The sequence below is a fragment of the Pinus tabuliformis genome, chromosome 2_2 (genome assembly GCF_031772625.1).
Source record: "Pinus tabuliformis cultivar Carrire ecotype Pingquan chromosome 2_2, CPIR1, whole genome shotgun sequence".
NCBI lineage: Eukaryota > Viridiplantae > Streptophyta > Pinopsida > Pinales > Pinaceae > Pinus > Pinus tabuliformis.
The window spans coordinates 1,078,231,631-1,078,252,577 of NC_142300.1; the positions used below are offsets into that span (position 1 = coordinate 1,078,231,631).

Consider the following 20,947-nt stretch of genomic DNA (forward strand, 5'->3'; position numbering starts at 1 on the left):
ACATAAATTGCAGATATTTTCGAATGTCTCCTTGGAGATGTCTCCCTTTCCCACAATGTTCAATAGTTCCATCGAGTCCTCTCGAAAAGATCGAAGGAGGATAATCTTTAAAATTTCCTTATCCAGGTTAGAATGACCTGACCTTTGTAAGGTGTAATTGAACCTCTCCACACAGTCCTCCAGACTTTCATCTTCTTTCTGTGTGAACTTGAAGAGTTCCTCCTTGATGTTTCGGGATTTATAGTAATCCTGGTATTTCTCCAGAAAAGTTATCTGCATATCGTCCCATGTGGAAATGGATTTTCCTCCCAGGCCCATGAACCATTGAAGATCCGCCCCTTTTAGTGCAGACAGGAAAATCTTTAACTTCTGGGCATATGTTGTGTAGTCGTACCCCCAACACACTATGTCAAACTCGAATAGAAATTTGTTGGGATCTTCTGAAACGAGCCCATGAAAGTTTGGTAAGGCTGCCAATGGAATAGGCTTTGTAGGCACGCCAGCACCCAGATCCTCGATCAGAAAATTGATGGTGGAGGTTGTGGGAGCCATAAATATCTTCCAATACTTGTTGGGGATTTCAATAGGCTCTGTGGAGGATGGCTGAGGATTCTTTACTACTGGAACTCGAGTTGCTTTAGTAGCACTTCCCCGGTCTCTTGGTGATGCAAACCTTTCCTTGTTTCCTTCTCCTGAGGCCTAATGGCTTGACCCTTTAGCTACAACTTCCTTTCCCTTACTGGAGCAGTCTGACCCTGTCGATGTCCTACTTGCAATTTCTTCCTCTACTATTACCAACACAAGATTCTCCGAATGAGGTCTACTACTAGATACTTCTTCCACCACTAGAGGAATCGGTTGTGTCGAATCACCAGAGAATTCCATAGCCAGCACTGGCTGCTCTATTGTCTGTCCCTCAGACTTCACTCTCCTTGCCCTTGGTCTCGTAGCTGCATGAGAGGATGCTTCTGATTCAACCTTTGCTATGATCTTTTGGATATAGGTTTTTCTTCCCAGATCTGGTCCTCCCCTCTTTGGGGCTCTCCCTCTACCCCTCTTATTTGATTCTTTGTTCATACAAAAGTTGATATGATGGAGGGTCTTAGTATGAACCTATAATGCTTCAATCCTGGAGTAAGGTGTCAGAGGACCATTCCTTCCCCAAGATGAAAGAACTCACAACAAGAAAGGCAGCTAACAAAACAAGGATCTAGGGTTTCAGGCCCAGAGCAGGGTGTCAGAGGACTCCTCCCTCCCCGGAACAAGAACCAAAAACAGACACATGCTACGGGAGCCCTAATACTTCCAGATCTGAAGCAGGGCGTCAAAAGACTCCTCCCTCCCCAGGGTAAAAGCTAGGGTTTTTCCCAAAAAAGAAACACACAAGGGTTAAAAAGAAACAAATCTTGCTCAGGGCCTGGAGCAGGGCATCAAAAGACTCCTCCCTCCCTAGGACAAGAGAATGGCCCAAAATCAAACAGAAAAGAAAAAATAAACAAGCAGAAAGAATACCTACACTTAGGACCTGAAGCAGAGTGAGAAAACTCGTTCTCTCCCCAAGACGAGAGATTGACCCTCTGGTTGGTCCGGATCGTTGTTTACACCTTGTTAGCCTCCCCGGAAACGGCGCCAAAATGTTGGTGTCTAGGTATGAACGATCTATTCACCCTATTCCAACATTAAATTATCAATTCGGGTGTGTATCCTTTCAAGGCAACACACAAGGTATATGCAGGGGCAAACGTGTAATCTATTATGGCCAAGGGTTCATGGGTTAAGATTCAAAACATGGCTATAAGATTAAACTAATTACGAAACTCCAGGAATATTCATAAACAGAAAATAACTATAACAACAAGCTTAACTACTAAATAACACACACACAGAGACACAACACCTGATCAGAAGAGCAGGCCCAGCTCTCTGATCAGGTCTACATTAGTCACAAAAAATATTGGAGCAGCAAAATAGATGGTACTTTATTAATCTGTAGCAAATGATTACAATAGCAATGGGAGAAACCCATTCACAGGAACAATCTGCATTTTATACACAACGAGGGAGATTAACATAGCTCCCTGAAACATGGTAACTGTTTCTTCAAAATGCACATCAGTTGGAACGGCACCATAACAAGATGTCCGAGATGGAAAATAGGTCCAAGAATAGTTCTAGGGGAATCGTGACTCTAGCTTCGCGACCTCCTGATGGCTGGCCATTACCAGATCTATTGTGAAGTGCTGCAATGAGGGGTCCTGTTCTCCAAGTTGCATTCAAACAAGTGTTTTAGTACCACGAATAGATAGGACTCCCTAAAATTACTTCATTAATTAAAATATTCCAATTGGACAAATCAGGGGTGTTTACCTTGTAGATTTAACATAACAACATAGGTAAATGAGTACAAAAAGGTAAAAAAGGATAGTAGAAATGGACAGAAAGATGACCCGATTTGGTACCCAACAAGTGCCTTCTTCTTCTACTACAATCTAGTTGTCAATCCTGTCAAGATGTGATATGCTAATTCCTGCATGACAAGTACGTCCAAGGCAAACTCTAGCAGAATATGCAGAGGCTTCTCCACACTAAACATTAAGATGAAAGTGTCGAACGGTGAGGCATACTAATCTGCAATGTCTAATAATGCCTCCATTGCTTCCTTTAACATGTAGGGTGGATCGTGTTCGAATATCATCCCGTACACTGGGGTGACAAAATGGTCGGATAGCCATATGATTATCCTTTGAAGCTGCATTCAGACAACAACTTGAAATATGTGTTCACAACAGTCTCTGTCGATGACCATGTTCACTCCAAGCCCGGGAACTCATGTCGGGTATAGACTACATCTAGGATGTAGGCACACATGCAAACCTCTACATGCATACCTTTGGGTGATTGTCAAGCCTTCGTGACTTGTTCCTTCAGTTGTTGAGCCAATATGCAGGACCAATTGCATGGTTTTCCTTGTCTAGCCAGTTGGTCCAATGCGATCACCCAAATTTGAGGAAATGTTTTAGTGCTTGCTTGGCCACATAGACGACATGCGAATATGAACAAGTATTGGTATGCCTTCCTCAGTATATTCATCTTGTAGATCTGGTTGAGTGTCATCCTAAAACAAGCTGGCTCCCTTACACAATCCTTTAGAATGTCTCTAGAGTTATCTCTACTATTGGGCAAGCTAAATGGAGGTCTCATGATAGTCATGGGCTCTGCCATCTAATACAGATCATCATAATCCTGTGCCCAAAAGGTCGGAAGCTTCGTCCCACTAACACTGCTAAAGGTCATTGTCTCGAGGCAAGTGTGAAAGACGATTCAGTGTATCATGTCCACGCATGGGAATGCGGGGTATCTGTACGCAATCTGGTACAAGCTAGACTTGTGAATGTTCATGTACACCTGAAGGTCTTCGAGATCTTCCCCAAAAGTGCCTGTGAATTTTTCATTAACCACTTTCCATTTTAATTTGATGTCCTTGTCTAGATACAACTTTGTATCTTCATAGATCGACAGACTAGAGGACACCTACTCAACTGCTGCTCTAGTTGGAACTCCATTAGTGTCCTGATATTCTGTTCTCTTGGAAGCCATTGAGATAGATGAACACCTGAAATATTTGGAAAGAAGAAACATGCATGACAAGAAATATATCAGGGAAAACAAAGCAAATCTGAGGAACGACACAACACATACCTGGGAAAATGATGAGCAAGATTGAACAATTTTTTCTTGGAGGCTGGGTGAATGGCTACCGCAACTATGTAAAAGGTAGTCTGGACTACCTGGGAGGCAAAACTGGCTGTTGGATCTGCGAAATGCACAATCCAGTCTAGTTGCTGGCTAATGGGACTACACAATGTGCAATTCTAGTTGGGAAGGACTACGGGCCCAGGGATTGATTTGTGCAATTTCTTGGGCCAAGCAGTCACTGTCCTCCAGAAATCTGCAAAATAGTCCTGTAGACCAGTTCTAGGAATAACTGTGCATTTCTGGAGAAGAAGGCAGAGATGTCCTTCCCTAGATTGTGCAATGCATCCTTGGTGAAGCTAGAGTCCAGGCCAAGGTTGGCCTGGCTCGCTGAAGGGAAACTGAAAGGAAATAAGACAGTGACTGCATGGTGACACTAAGTGATAGAAGAAGTGATTGATAGTGCATGCAAAACATGAATGAAATATTCAACAAATAGATCAACATGCATGTGGGTGAGGCGGTTCGCCAATTCGACGAACGTTCGTGCAAAATAGTTTCATGCATGCGATAGTAGTGAGATAGAAACAAAAAATGAAATAGAGCTATGACAATTTAGAATACATGTAAATGCATGCAAGTGTTCAAGGAAATCAAGAAAACAACACTCACACAAGAGAATACACAAAAAGTGATAGAAATGTTGAAAAGGACACGTTGAGGCCACTTGCCTGTGAAATGTTGAGCCGCATGTGTCGAAGAGTCCTAGATGTGCTGTGGGATGTTAGAGCTCCAAGATTGATGTGAATGAATGAGCTCTGATGTGTCGAATAAATAAGTTTTGTCTCATGACTCGCATGCTAAAAATCTAGGAAAAATCGACACTTAGAGGGAAGTTTCTGAAACAACTTTGCATGTAACCTCCCACTACTAAAATAGTTCTCTGAATCATGGGATGCCTTTTGCATGTTTCCTCTTGCTATTTTAGGAAGAAAAATTCATGCATGCATGCAATTTAAGTTTCCTTAGTCCCGCTTGGAACTGGTCAACCAGACTACTCATGCATGCAGTTTCTCAACTGCTTGGGAAAAATGCACATTTCTAGCTGGAAGCTGGGTTGACTGCCTAGGAGTTTTGTGCAATTTCTCGGCAGAGCAGCTGAATTCTACCCAGATTTGCACAAATTCTGGGCTAAGTAGCCCTACTGAGGAAATTTACGCAAATCCAGCTAGGAGTATTAACTGGCAGGATTGCGCAATCCTGGAGCCCAGTAGGATGCCACAGAGGATTGCAAAATTTTTGGAAGGAAGGCTGGTTGCCCTCTAGATATCTGCAATTTTCAAGGGGAAACTACTCAACCTGTAGTTGGACCAAGTCTGGGTGAGTAGCCTATGAGGGGAAAGGATCAAACTGTGATCGACAAGCTGCTTTTGTGTAAGAAAGACACTGAAGCTTGAGTACTTGAAGAAGCAAGACAAGGTGTTGTGTAAGGTTGGTAGGGAGGCTCCAAACCAGGCTAAGGTAGAATTTTGGAGGGTGGTTGTAGCCACTACAATAGCTGGCAACAATGCCAAAATGTTGAGGCAAACTGATTACCTATCATTTAATTGTTAACCTGGGGGTTTCGTAAAACTTGCGAAGCATGCGAGCACTGTATATGCTGGAAATTAACTTCCAATTTAGATCAATCTAACTATGAAACCAAATAACGACAAATAAAATTCGCCTATTCTAATGCAACAATCAATTCAAAATAAATTATAGTACAGTACACAGAATTGAAATTTTAATCTACCACACTTACAGGAATTGAAAAGCGCACCACTCTTTCAGAAATGAAATTGCATGAAATGAGATCTACTCTAAGGGATCATGTGTGCATTATCGAATCAGGATCCTATGAAATGAATAATCAAAACCACATGAAATGAAATGAAATAAAAAACAATCATTCTTAACCTCTCACACAGGAAAAGATATGAAAGAAAATAAAAACAATCACTCTTAACCTCTCACACAGGAAAATATATGAAAGAAATAAATCTTAATCTAGGAAAGCAATAAATTTGAATCTATGAAAAACGATAAATCTCACACATTATAGGTGGCCAATCCAAAATCATGAGAGATGGAAAGTTGAGAGGCTCCCATTGCAAGCATTACCAATCAAGGTGAACATCACTCATGAGAATGGTGCTAAATCTGAATTCCATTCAAAACATGAGTAATCTTAACTTTCCACCTGAATATCTCCAACTTTACACATGCCTTTGAAAGGAGGAGGCTTTCCTATTTATACAAAAACATAAGAAGCTACCTCATTAATGGATATCCACTATTCTCTCATTAGATCCCTAGAAAATCTCATAGAGTTACAATTCAAATAGGTAATGATGAGACACATATCCTCTTTGACGTTTATCCAAATCTCCTTCCATATCTTGAAGGGAACTAGAATTTGAGCATTGGAGGCCACATAAGGGTGCCTTGGAAGCTTCCAAATGACCTACACATATCATGAAACTCAAGCCACTTTTAAGTATTAGCAAGTATATGTCATTTTTCTAAGACTTAACCATAAATTCACTTAAAATACTAGAAATCATTAGCTTTTAGAAAACACAAATGGAACCCATGTGATTATGAAAATTAAGGCTAATGAAAGGTTATATGGTGATGGAGTTGTGACATGTGAGTGAAATGGTGGTGATAAAGGTGAAAGTGGATGATATTTTGAATACATTTGGAGGCTCTACATACCCCCCAACTGACGTTATTACATGTTTGTACGAAATCTACTGCATTGCTTAATCATGATTTTCTTTTGAATGATCTCCGCTTATATCAATTGTCCTTAGACTTTTCATTTGACAATTTCATTTCTTTTTGCAAAGTAATCATTGTCATACATTGAATTGCAACATGTTTGGTTGGTTCTTGTGGGACAACCAAATTTTAAGTGGCATTGGTTCTTGTGTTTCAATACCTTGTTTTTTTTTGTTGCAACAAGATTCTTTGAACATATTTAACAATGCATCTTTGAATCATCCATATAATATGCTCATCATTTAGTATTTATTTGCAAATCACATAAATTTTGAACCATAATGCAATCATAGCAATTATGACAAGTATGTTAGGATGAAATGAAGTGAAATGGAATGAAGTGATATGAAAAGTGATCATAAATGGATGTCCCTTCCCCCCCAACTAAAGGTGTTTACAGTGTTTTATTTTATATGAGAAAGAAAATATGGTGAAGTATTTTCAAAAAATTATAATTTCAGTATTTAAGGAATTCTATGATTAAAAGCTAGAAAAGAACATACCTTTACTTACCTAGGAAGTGGACAAACTCTACATATGTAGAGAAGTTGTAGTTGCTGTTAGATCATGGAATAGAATGTATAGTTCCATCTGCTTCTTGGTTGCATAAATGGTGGATGAGGTGGTGAAAGTGGATTCTTTATTTCTGTTTCTAAATATATTGTATCTGCTACAAAATGATGAAATGATATACTAGTCCTCACCTGCTACAAAACCCGATGGTACAATTCTAGTCATGAAAATAAATGTGTTGTCGAGCATGAAGAGAAGTCATTGGATTACCGGTCATTAATAAAAGTTGTTAACCAATGTGAGGAAAACTCACCATTAATGTCAACGAGTGCCAAGGTACCTAATTACTGTTAGAAAATTATATATTACAAAGAAATGGAACACATAAAATATTGCAGAAATATAAACACGGAAAACGCATAAAATAAGAGAGACACAGATATACGTGGTTCACCCAGTTTGGGCTACATCAACAAAGAAACAACCAATCCTTCCTTTTATCTTATCCAGCAAACTAAAGAGATACAACCTACATCAGATCCGTTGTAATTCCCTCTTCGATCTCAATACCTTTGAATATAGAAGACAATCAGGCTCCACACCCAACAATCTCCCACTTGGATACTGATTATAGCAACTCGACCGATGCTTCATTTGCTAAACAAAGAATCCACTTTAGACCTAGTTGTTTCTCATCTTCTTCATCATACTTGAAGACCAATTTAAACTGAGTAGATTCTCAGTTTCTCCCTAGTTACAACTTTTGTTAACATTTCTGCAGGATTCTGGTTAGTGTGTATCTTTTCCAGCTTCAACTATCCATCTTCCAACGCTAACCATATGAAATGGTCCTTGAGCTATATGTGTTTAGTCTTGGAATGAAATGTAGACTTATTTGCAAGATGTATGGCACTCTGGCTGTCACTGTATAACCTGCCCAACTCCTGCTTCTTACCCAATTCATCCAGAAACCTTTGTAACCAAATCATTTCTTTACTAGCCTTTGTAGCAGCAACATACTCTATTTCTGTTGTTAAGAGTGCAACAACACTTTGCAGTTTTGAGACCCAACTGAAAGTTTTTACACCTACAGTAAAGACATACGCTATTGTGCTCCTCTTGTTATCTCTATCACCCGCCATATCTGCATCACCATATCACTGTAGAGTAATGTTTGAACCACCAAAGCATAATGCTTGATTTTTGGTACCTCTCAAATACCTGAGAATCCACTTCACTGCCATCCAATGTTCTTTTCCTGGATTGTTCATGTACCTGCTTACAACTCCCATTGCATGTGCAATATTAGGCCTTGTGCAGACCATTGCATACATTAAGCTTCCAACTACTGATGCATATGGAACTTTAGAAATATGAACCATTTCTTCCTGAGTCTGGGAACACTCCTCCTTACTTAATTTGAAATGGCTAGCCAAAGGTATACTAACTAGTTTTACATTCTGCATATTAAACCTTTTCAACACCTTTTCTATGTACTCACTTTGAGACAATGTTAATTTGCGATTCTTCCTATCTCTAGTTAATCTCATACCAAGGATTTGTTTTGTGGCACCCAAATTATTCATTGCAAATTAGTCCACCAATTTTCTTTTGAGCACATTTATTTCCTACATGCTAGAACCCGCAACAAACATGTCATCTAAATACAATAACAATATAATATAGCTTCCATCATTTTTCCTTTTGAGATAAACCAATGATCAAAGTGACATCTAGTATAACCTTGTTCAGACATAAACCTGTCAAATTTTAGATATCACTGCCTTGGAGCCTGTTTTAAGCCATACAAGATCTTCTTCAACCTGCACACTAGTTTATCCTTCCCTTAACCTCATTTCCTTGTGGCTGCTGCATATATATCTCTTCCTCCAAATCCCCATGGAGAAAGGTTGTCTTTACATCTAACTACTCAACATGCAGATCTTCAGCTGCTACTAAACTTAAAATAGTTCTGATTGAAGTCATTTTCACAACAGGAGAAAATATTTCATCAAAGTCTATACCCTTTTTCTATGCAAACCCTTTCACCACAAGTCTAACTTTATAGCTTTTTCTATCTCCATCTTCTTCCTTCAACTTGTAAACCCATTTATTCTGCAACGTTGTTTTACTTGCAGGCAACTTGACCAAGTCCTAAGTCTGGTTATGTGCTAAGGAGTTCATCTCTTCTTTCATGGCTTGCTCCAACTTCTTCCTGATTTCTGCCTGTACTCCTTCTTCATAACATTCTCGTTCACCATAATCAGTCAACAATACATAATATAATGAAGGAGAGTATTGTTCAGGGGGTCTACTTATTCTTGTAGATCTTCTAACACCACTTTTAGGTGTTTGAGGTGCTTGTTGCTGTTGTGGTTGTTTTTCTGGATGTTGATCATTATGTTTTCAGGCACCATCACTTTTTCTATGATATCTTCAAGCACTGTGTATTCTCTGTTTTCTGTAGCTAATCCTTATACAAAACCTTTTCATTGAATATGACATCTCTGCTCCTAATGATTTTGTGTTTTTCATAATCATAAAAGCGATAACCAAAATCATTAACGCCATATCCAATAAAAGTACATTTTTTTTATTTTGCCTCAAGCTTTGTTCTATTTTCTTTATTAATGTGGACAAAGGCTTCACAACCAAAAGTCTTTAAAAATGAGTAGTTTACCTTTTTACCTGTCCATGCCTCCTCTGGAATACCACCATCCAAGGAACTTGAAGGCCCTCTGTTTATTAGATAAACAATAGTCTATACAACATCTACTCAAAACTTTAAAGGCAATCCTGCATGCAATCTCATGCACCTTGCACGCTCCATGATTATCCTGTTCATCCTTTCTGACACACCATTTTCTTGTGGTTTTCCTGGAATTGTCTTCTCTCTGTGAATTCCATTCTCTGAACAATACCTATCAAACTATTTGCTACAATATTCACCTCCATTGTCTGATCTGAGACACTTCAACCTTTTTCCTGTCTCATTTTCAACAAAAGCTTTCCATTTCTTGAAAGTATCAAATACATCAGATTTATTTCGAATACAATAAATCCAGGTTTTTCTAGTTGCATCATCAATAAAAGTAACATAATAACAAGAGCCACCAAGAGATGATACCTGAGCAGGTCCCCATACATCTGTATGCACCAGCTCTAATTTTTCACTCCTTTTCATTCCCAACTCTGAGGAATCTGACTCTCTTCTATTTTCCATAAACACAATTCTCACAAAATTTTAAATCAACATGCTTCAAACCTGGCAACAAATTTCTTGAGTGAAGAATCTGCATGCCCTTCTCACTCATGTACCCAGGCCTATGATGCCACAATGCCGTATCTTCTCATGTAGAGGTTAAAGCATTAGTAAAATTAGAAATACCATTGCATAAATACAATGTACCAACCTTTTATCCTTTTTCTATTACCAAGGATCCTTTAGTGACCTTCCAAGTTTTACCTGTAAAAGTAGTCACGCAACCTTCACCTCCCAACTGCCCTATTGAAATAATATTTTTCTTCAGATCTATAACATGTCTTACCTCCTTCAATAGCCATTGATTTCCATTTTGTTGTTTTATGAAAAATGTACCCATTCCAATGATTTTATAGGGTTTATCATCACCCAATCGAATCTGTCCAAAATCTCCTTGAACATAATCATGAAAATGTTTCCTATCAGGTGTGGCATGGAATGAGGCTCCTAAATCTACCACCCAAGAATCAATAATATTTTATAAAGAAAGAATCAAAGCATCTTGCAACACATCACCTGTTACATTCGCTTCATGATTGTTTTCTTGTTCCGTGTCTCCTTCTTTTCCCTTCCGAGACTTGCAGTCTTTCTTCAGGGGTCATTTCTTCCCACATTTCCAACACACTATCCCTGATATGGACTTGGATCTACCTTTTCTTGACTTACTGCGATGTCTCGGGCTCTTTCCTCTTTCCATTTTTCTTCCCCTAGTCTCTGCAGTCAAAGCATTACCTGATGTCTCACCAAAGATTTTCCATCGCATTTCCTCACTAAGGATTGCATCAACAACATCATCAAACTTTAAAGTACTAGATCTAGAGACAGAGTTACTAATAGGCATAACTAAACCATTCCAACTTTTTGGCAATGAGCACAAAAATAACAGAGCCCCAACTTCATCAAAATTTACCCCTACAGAACTTAACTGATTGGTAATTGTATTAAATTCATTTAAATGATCAGCAATAGATCCACCTTCTAACATTTTCATATTAAATAAACACTTCATAGGAAATAGCTTATTTGAGGCTGAGGGTTTTTCATATAGTTTGGACAATGTTGACATTAAACCCTCTGTTGTCGTTTCCTTTGAAATATTAAACGCTACCAACACTGCTAGGCACAACCATATTATTCCAACTGCCTTTCTGTCAAGAATATCCCATTCTGTGTATGTCATACTCGTCGGCTTCTTTGCCTTTCCGCTCAATGGTTGGTACAGATCTCTCTGATACAAATAATCTTCCATTTGCATCTTCCACGGCTGGTAGTTTTGGCCGTTAAATTTTTTGACCCTAAACCTACCATCTTCCGCCCTTGCTCCCACTCGAACCAGGAACCCTTCTCTCCTATGAGTTTATTAGCCAAATAGGCCTTCGGCTCTGATATCAATTGTTAGAAAATTGCATATTATGGAGCAATGGAACACATAAAATATTGCATAAATATAAACACAGAGAAGGCATAAAACAAGAGATACACGGATATAAGTGGTTCACCCAATCCTTCTTTTTATATTATTTAGAAAACTAAAGAGATACAACCTACAAAAAATTTGTTGTAATTCCATCTTCGCTCTCAAAATCCTCTCTCTTCCTCACTGAGAATATCGATCTACTTAGACGCAATACAATTCCCTCATCTATAGCGAGGGGTTGCCTTCTAGGGCAAAAATCCCTAAATTAAACATAAATTCTACTTTCAGATCTCCACCTAATGAATGGCCCAGATTGACTACAAAATTACAACATTTTACAAGGAAATTTTACATCTATTTTTAGCTTTAGGGGCACTACCCCCCTGGACCCCCCTTGCAGCAAATATTTTACGGGTGGCGTCACTGCCCCATTACGAACTAGAGTCCAAAACAAGTCAATTCAGGATCAATTCAGTGGCTCCACTAGCTGTCTGCGCTGAATGTCAAAGCCAACACTGGCTACCTGCGTTGAATGTCAAAGCCAACACTGGCTACCTGCGCTGAGCGAGAGTTGACATGTGGCAAGTTCATTCCACAAGGTGTCAAAACCCAGGAAGCTTCCAAAATCTTCCTCAATGACACTTGCCTCAGGGAATTCGACTATGATGAGTAAGAGGTTCCAAATCTCCAAGTGGAAGCAAGAACCTCCAAGTGGAATCAAGAACTGACAGAGGGAGAGGACACTAGTCAGATCTCAAGCTGACTCATCCTCTCTCCAAACATCTATATATAGATCTCTCCTCCATGAGATCTAGAGGGTGGAATTTTGTTATTGCAAAGAATTGCTGTTGGTTTGAGATTGGAATCATTGGGTGCTTAATGCTTTGAAGGGAGGTGAAGATAGGAATTCCATTTTGCTGGGAAGGAGATGCTGGATTGGAGCCCTCTGGGTTGTATCTCTTACTGAACCTTGTTATTCATCAATAAAGCTATCTTGGTTTCTCCTATATACTGATGTATCTTTGATGTATGATTGCATTAGTATGTTTAGTTTACTTCTAATCCTGAACTAGTTATGATTATGAATCTATGTCTTTGTGTAGTGTTCTTCTCTTGTGATCTTGTAGAGACCTGTTGAAGCTGGGCGAGCGAGAAGACAAGTAGCTGGGAACTCCCAAAGAGAAGAGAAACCGGACCGAGGGACAAACGGAAGACACCGGTTAGTCCATCCACCTCTCTTCATTCTTAATTCATAAAGGAAGAATACTAGAATAGCTGTCTCTGTTTGTTGCTAAGGCACTGTCACACCTTAGGTGGATAGGATCGTCCTGCATAGGCATTTTTCCCCACAACAAATTGGTGACTCCGCTGGGGAGACTTGTTTAGTCATTTTATTTGTGTCTCTATCATTGTTTGTTTCATAGACTCAACAGCAACAATCGAACTACATCTGCTATTCTCATATGCAAAGTAGACAGTTGCTGCTTTGATCCAATCACTGGATTTGTCTATGATCTGAATGATGGACTCACAAATGATTTGATGATCCTTTGTGATAGATCTTAGTACTCCCTCAAAGCATCCCTATGATTGTACCTTGCTTGTTGCTTTTATTTGGCCTGAAACAGTAGATTAATTAGCAATCTGTGACCCAGAACCCAGTGAGAAACTGTCGTTTCTTCTTCAGCGTGACCCCTGTGAAGAGGTTCTGCATTTCAACGCAGGTCCCGTGAAGGCTACCTACGCTGAATGTCAAAACCCCAGTGTTGAGGTTGCGCTGATCCAGTTTGGCCTTGTGCAGCTGGGGTTCTCTGCTCTGTTTTGCCCTGTTTTGATCTCTGATTTTTGCAGCCTGTAACCAGCATAGGTACCAGTCTGATAACTCCTTTTCTCTGCTTAAATTCCGCCTTCTTTTGTACAAAAAGAATTGTGAGTGTTTTTATGTGTTTGTGGCGTCATTTACAGTTTTCCTTTGCATAAGTGAAATAATCATCCTGTAGCCCTTGATTCAGATCTGTTGATTGTGATCTTAGGAGAGAGTTCATTGGCTGTTTACAGTTGATTATACATTTGCTTTTGCTTATTGGTTTGATTTTGTCTTTTTAAGTGTCGAAACAAGTGTTCATTTCGAAAGTCGTAAAGTGTTGTAATCTCTTCTACCCTTTCTGATTTCGAAAAAATAAACTTGTTTGTACTTGTCATTTAAAAGCAAATTCAAAGTTGTACAAAAAGCTTTCTCTGTAGGCATCAATACTAAGAAAGAGGAAAACAAACACCTGCATTGTGCATTTGCATTTTGATAGTTTGCATGTTTGATTTAGGAAAAGTGCATTAGAGTGTGCTGATTGCTCTTTGAGAAAAGATGGTGTCTTTCTTTTCCCTTAGTAGCTAGGATTTTCAAAGTTGAAAAGATATAAAGCTTGTTTATCATCTTTAGACTGCATTTAGGAATTGTATCATACATCTCATGGTGATCCAGAAAGGCAAACTTCTAAAAAGATCAACTTAAAATAAATTGAATGAACTTAACAACGCTTTGCAACATAACGCACAACATAGAGGTCTAGGCTAGAGACGTGTTCCGGCGTTGTAAAGCCTGGTGACTGTCGATCTCGTTGAAGGTGGGTGATTCCTCCTGAGGGACGATAGCGCCAGTACGGATTGTGCTCCCACGTACCGTCGCGTATATATTGGGAGACCCCTATAGGCATAAAACCTTTATCCTTAGGAAGCCGTGTCGGCCGCCCTACTGATCGCAATGCACTGAACATAGAATTTAGGAAGATCAACCGCCCGTACCTTAAAAAGTATTTTGCGGTTTTGCGAAAAGTTTGGCACACCCTCTGCCTAGAACTCCGGAGCAGTTTCTTTTGGCCTTTTTCAGACTCTATAACATAAAAAGTCCATCCGAGCATTTGTCACTTCGGGCTCGTTAAAACATCGAAGGAGACTAGAGTCATCTTTAGCTTTTTCTCGACTCTTTAAAAGTGAAAAAGCAAGTTGTGTCTAAAGTGTCTGAAAATTCATTCAATTCGGAAACACACTTTCCCCTTTTAGTATTTTGGTTGATCGAGTAATCCGCAATCGTGGAAGAAATTCAATTGAAACCCCATCGTTCGTGGAGGCTTACGAGTCAACCGTCTTTGTCTCCGGAATCGAAAACAGTACGGAAAAAGTGAACTCATTTAACCGGTTCGAAATCTCCTATCAAAGTTAGAACAAGTGTTCCAACAACATCTGAGATTCCGGTTACTCCAAACATTTCTGGAAACCCTGTCTCTATTGAAGAATTTCAACAGTCACAGAGGGACAGTGACACTGATCCTAGTCTGAGAGCAAATACTTGCGTTACTGAACCAGTTCCATCTGTGACCGGTTCAGAGAGTCTTGCTCCTCAAACAACTGTCGCTGTCGAATCAACCCCTTCTTCGGCACTAGAAATATTTTACGGACCTGACGGTCTTCCTCTTCCACCTGGTTTGATTGCGATAGAGGAAATTGTAGAAGATCCGCAAGCAAGTACTCCAACGCATTTTGGAGTAGGGGTCACTCTATTTCCTTCTACATCAAAAGTTAGTCTATCCCCAGTGGAAGTTCCTGTAGAATCGCTAGGCAATATATTGGATAGACTCAAAATGTCTGAACAACCGTCAACATCTAGGACTATGTCGAATGATACAGCGACAGCAGAACTCCCTGCCATCACTCCGACAATGTTTGCCGGCGTACCATCTGTCCCAACTATTTCGCAACCGCTAGAAGGAGTCCACCCAGGGACTATTTCGACAGTGTGGTCTGTTCCAATTTGTTCCTCCGGAATAATATCCGGCAACTCTTATGTTGAGACTCGTCAAATTGATCCCTATGGAGGTCAATTTGGGCCATCCAGTCCCTAAGGGCAAACAATCCCCTTGAGTTCCGGATTGCCACCGTATGGGGGGCAGTATGCCCTTTCGTTACCCCCTCCGGGAGGGTATCCATACGGGAGTTCACAACAGTATTCAGGTTATACAGGAATTACGACAAGTGGTTGGGTACCTATGCTACCCCAACAACCAAGAGTTGTGTATTCTATGCAACAATGTGTACCTATGTCAAACATCCCGACAACACCAGCTATTGTAACAGTGTCACAAGTTCAAACGATGACTGTTGTATGTCAGCCTCAGATTTCTCAGGTTGTAATGCAACAGCCCCTTGACCCTGTGACACAACCACAATCGCCAACTGGTGGGACGACACAGGTCCAAACGGGTACAATTACCCCACATCTTGGTCCGCCGGTTAGTATAGCGCAGCAGAACATGGCTTCACAACCATGGCTGGTGCAATACCAACAACCACAATTCCAGCAAGTGTACCAAGGTTCTGAGCAGTAGATATTTGCGAATAGTGGACAACCGTACATTCAAAACGGTCAAAACCAACCACTTTACAGTGGTCAAGTCCACCAGCCGTATCAATCATAACAACATCAATTACATTATGCTGGTATGCAAAGGCCCACTGCTCAGGCAATTCCATCGTATCCTGGGTACGCTTCACCTAACCTGAATCAACAGTTACCATTTGTGGCAACTTTAGAGTTACCCGATTTACACCGGTTAACAAACGATCCAATTGCTTACGCCCCTTGGTGGCCAGCGATTCCTCACAAACTTCCATCAGACATTCCTAAATTTAATGGAAATCCAAGTGAAGATCCATCGAATCACGTGATGACATTTCATCTGTGGTGTTCATCAAACACCCTGAACGATGATTCGATAAGGCTTCGCCTTTTTTAGAGGACGTTAACGGGTCCAGTGGCTAAATGGTATATTGAATTACCTAGAGCCTCGTTCGACAATTTCAGCTCCCTAGCCACGACTTTCTTAAACCACTTTCAATTACCGATAAGGTATGAAACGGGAACAGAAATCTTATACAACTTCAAACAGACAACAGCCACTCATATATCCGATCATATACATGAGTGGCATCGTCGTCGTAGGATGGTGAAAACGTACGTTCCCGATCAGCTATTAGCTGAATGGTTTATCAAGTCGTTAATTCCTGCCATAAGGGAAGATGTGGCCAAGGGGGGAGTCGTAATGGAGGAGCAAGTTATTGCTCGTGCACAATATCTAGACTTAGTCTACACTCAGTCTGGCACGCTCTACGACAAAATACCTGACGCCCCTAGACCGGAATTCTCAATTCCTCCTCCTCCTAAATCAAATAGTGACTCTCATGCCGGCGATGGTGTGATTGGCATGGCAAACGCGAAATCGACAAAGGCTTCGTCTAAGAAAGTCCGTAAGACTTCAGATCAAAATGCAAAAGATGAAATTCTTGCTTCGGAAGTAAATGTCGTATCAGCAGATAAAGGCAAAGAAACCAATCAACCAGGAAGCAAGAAGAAGAAAAACAAAGGAAAGAAGAAGAAACAAGGTGAGTCATCTCCCGGAAAAAATTCTTCAAACCCTCCTCGGAAAGGGAAACCAAAAAGTCCATGTATAATATGTGACGAAGATCATTGGACAGCCGATTATCCATACAGAGCTGAGCTTAAGAGGTTCTTCAAAAGTTCGCAAACCTCAGCTCTGTTAACTGATCCGTTTCCCAATCCAGGTCAAAATCTGGTTGATAGTGGAAATGCTTCCCCGTCGCAAATGCTAATGTTGTCGATCTCCAAACAACAGGATGATGCTTTGATTTCGACAAGGAACAAGGATTACGGGAATCCGCAGCTGTCGAACGACAAAGGTAAAGATCAACCTAGTAGTTCGACAACAACTTCGACAGAAGTTGTACTGCCCATCATTCTTGAATTAACAATAAAACTGCCAAAGGGAGTAGTACACAAGTCGACATTTAATCCTCGCGCCAGAGCCGCAGCATTATAACATAGTGGAAGATTTGGCCCAATCGCCATCCACTATGTCGACTCTTGAAGTACTACAAAATTGTCCATCCCAAAGGCAGGCTTTGTTATCAGCCATTGGTGGGGTTGATCCTAAGGATTCCAATCTTGTATCCTGCGACCACAAAGGATACAATCCTCAGTTACCAGCTCAACTAGCTTTCCTTATTCAAGTGAAAGCCCTCAACAAAACTGTTCACCAAACAATTATTGGTGAGGGGGCATCTACATGTATTATGTCGATGAGTTGCTGGAAAACTTTAGGATCTCCGACCTTGTCGCGATCTTCGACGACATTGAAAGCATTCGACGGTAGGACATATACCCTGTACAGTATCCTAAATAACTTGAAGGTTGAACTAGGGGGAAAAACAATAGAAATAGATGTTGAAGTCATCGATGGGAATCTTGACTACAACATCCTACTGGGAAGACCATGGATATATGCCATGGTAGCTGTAGTGTCGACATATTTTAGGAAGATCACATTCCCTTTTCAAGGAGGGATTACGATCGTCGACCAACAAAACTTCCTCCCTAATGGTTCACAAGTTACAGGAAGCATTCCCATGATCCATGGAAGCAACCATTCGCTTCAAGATATTGGAGTAGGCCTACTGAAAGACCCCACATTAATGGGAACTTTCGCACTTCCGCCTCCAATCTATATAGGAGAAATAGCATTGGTAGTATCCTGCAACATGATATCTTCAACGAAGATCTCAGAAGACGATATCAACATGGATCATGCAATGGTTTTGCCCCCAAGCCCAATAGAAATATTGTAGCAATCAATGTTTCTGGCATGGGAGGCGAACCCAAGTCAACGCTCGTCAAGCGTTTGGGTAGATAGGTCTATAGAATATGGTACCCCATTAGATCCTTGGTCGAAAGTGCATAGGACTGACGAAGGAATCCTGCAATCAATGTTGATTGAGGGGGCACCGTGGAATGATTGCCACCATCGTTCCCTTCTTCCAGATTATGAAGAAGATACTCAACATGACCTTTATCACCCTTCAGTTTTTGAATTCCTATCAAATACTGTAAATACGGTGGATTTCGAGCGAAACTTATCCAATATTGAAGAGACTATAGCCATAAATATCTCGACTAAAACAAATGTTGTAGAGAATATTTATGTCGGCAAAGGTTGTTCTCCTTCAGAACTGGAAATATATAACGCTCTTTTTCGCGAGTTCAGAGATGTCTTTGCTTGGTCATATGATAAAATGCCAGGCATTGACTCGAGCATCGTTGAACATGAAATTAAGATGTATCCTGATGTCAAACCAGTAAGACAACGGCTTCGGCAGGTGCACCCCAAGAAAGCCGCTGCCATTAAAGCAGAAATTGAAAAGCTTCTCCATGCTGGTTTCATCTACCCGGTTCCTCTAACCGATTGGGTATCGAATATTGTCCCTGTTATGAAGAAACAAGGGACAATTAGAGTGTCTGTCGATTATAGGGATGTAAACCAAGCTTGTCCAAAAGACAACTACCCTACACCCTTCATCGACCAGATAATTGATGAATGCGCCGGATGTGAAATCTTTTCATTCATGGATGGATTTTCTGGGTATAATCAAATAAATATCCGCCCACAGGACCAGTCAAAGACTGCATTCATTTGTCTGTGGGGCACATTCGCTTATCGAAAATTACCCTTTGGTTTAAAGAACGCAGGGGCGGCGTTTCAGAGGGCAATGAATTATGCCTTCCATGACATCAAGAACATCGTTCAACCATATCTCGACGACCTTCCGGCTCATTCACGAAAGCGGACTGATCATCCGCAGCATTTAAGAGTGATATTTCTACGTTGCCGACACTACAAGATAAGACTCAATCCACACAAATGTGTATTTTGCGTCGGTTCTGGTCGTTTACTTGGCTTTGTAGTCTCTAAGGATGGGATTCGTCTCGACCCTTGCAAGGTTCAGGCAATCATTAATTTGCCTCCACCTTCAAATTTGCTTCAGATTCAGAAACTCCAAGGGAAAGCAAACTTTCTGAGGAGGTTCATTCCAAATTACGCAGAACTTGCTAAAGGTTATACTCTTCTTTTGAAAAAGGATGTACATTTTGTCTGGGATCAGGTGGCGCAAGCCTCCTTTGATGCTCTGAAAGATTCTCTAGTAAAAGCATCATTAATGTATGCCCCAGACTATCAAAGAGATTTTAACCTGTATCTGGCTGCAGCGGATACGACCATTGCGATGGTTTTAGTTCAAGAAGTCGACAGAATTGAACACCCTATATATTATTTAAGTAAAAACTTGAATGATACAGAAAGCAAATACTCTTATGTTGAAAAACTAGCGCTTGCAGCTGTTCAAGCGATTCAAAGATTTCGACATTATGTCCTCTTTCGGAAAACTACCATTTTATCATATTGCAACCCCATGACTTATATACTGTCGCGCCAGTTGCTGGGGGGCAAATATTCAAAATGGATAGCAATCCTTCAAGAGTTTGATCTGGAATTTGTAAAATCCAAATCAAAGAAAGCTCTAGTTTTCGCAGAATTATTGTGCGATCTCCCATCGTCGTCCAACGATGAAACATCCGAAGAATCAATCGTGGACGAGAATTTGTTTCTGATATCCACAAGCAATGAGTGGTATGGAGATATCATAATTTATCTCCAAACCCAAAATTTCAGGCCTAACACCTCGCACTCTGAACAGAAAAGTATACGATACCAAGCAAAAGACTACATGATCGTCGGTGATACGCTTTACCGTCGTGGTATCGATACAGTTCTGAGGAGGTGCCTCACCCATGAGGAGGCCGAAAAAGCCCTGAATGAGTGTCATTCGGGCGCGTGTGGGGGGCATCAATCTGCATATGCAACAGCACAAAAAATCTTACGAGCAGAAAACCACCCGCACCTTTACAGCCAATAGTTGCTGTTGGGCCTTTCGCCAAATGGGGCATCGATTTCATGAAATGTAACCCCACCTCGACCGGGGGGCATGGGTATATCATAGTCGCCGTTGACTATTTTACCAAATGGGCCGAGGCGATGCCTACATTAGATAACACTAGTGAAACAGCTGCCCTTTTCTTTTTCAATCATGTAGTCGCCAGGTTCGGCGTACCACAGGCTATAGTTACAGATCATGGATCGCATTTTCACAATCACATGATGGTTGAATTAGCTGCCAAGCTAGGGCTATCTCACGACAGCTCTACCCCATATTATCCGCAAGCGAACGGACAAGTTGAAGCGATCAACAAGGTCCTGAAGCGTATGTTGCAAAGGATGATCGGGGTTCACAAAAGAAGGTGGCACCTAATCCTGTACTCAGCCTTGTGGGCTTACCAA

At 40.6% G+C, this 20,947-nt stretch overlaps 1 pseudogene; it reads right to left on the bottom strand.

Annotated features, from left to right (window-relative positions):
• Positions 1 to 699: 699 nt before the first annotated feature.
• Positions 700 to 20,947, bottom strand: part of LOC149197126 (ubiquitin carboxyl-terminal hydrolase 6-like) — a 35,924-nt pseudogene continuing 15,676 nt past the window's right edge.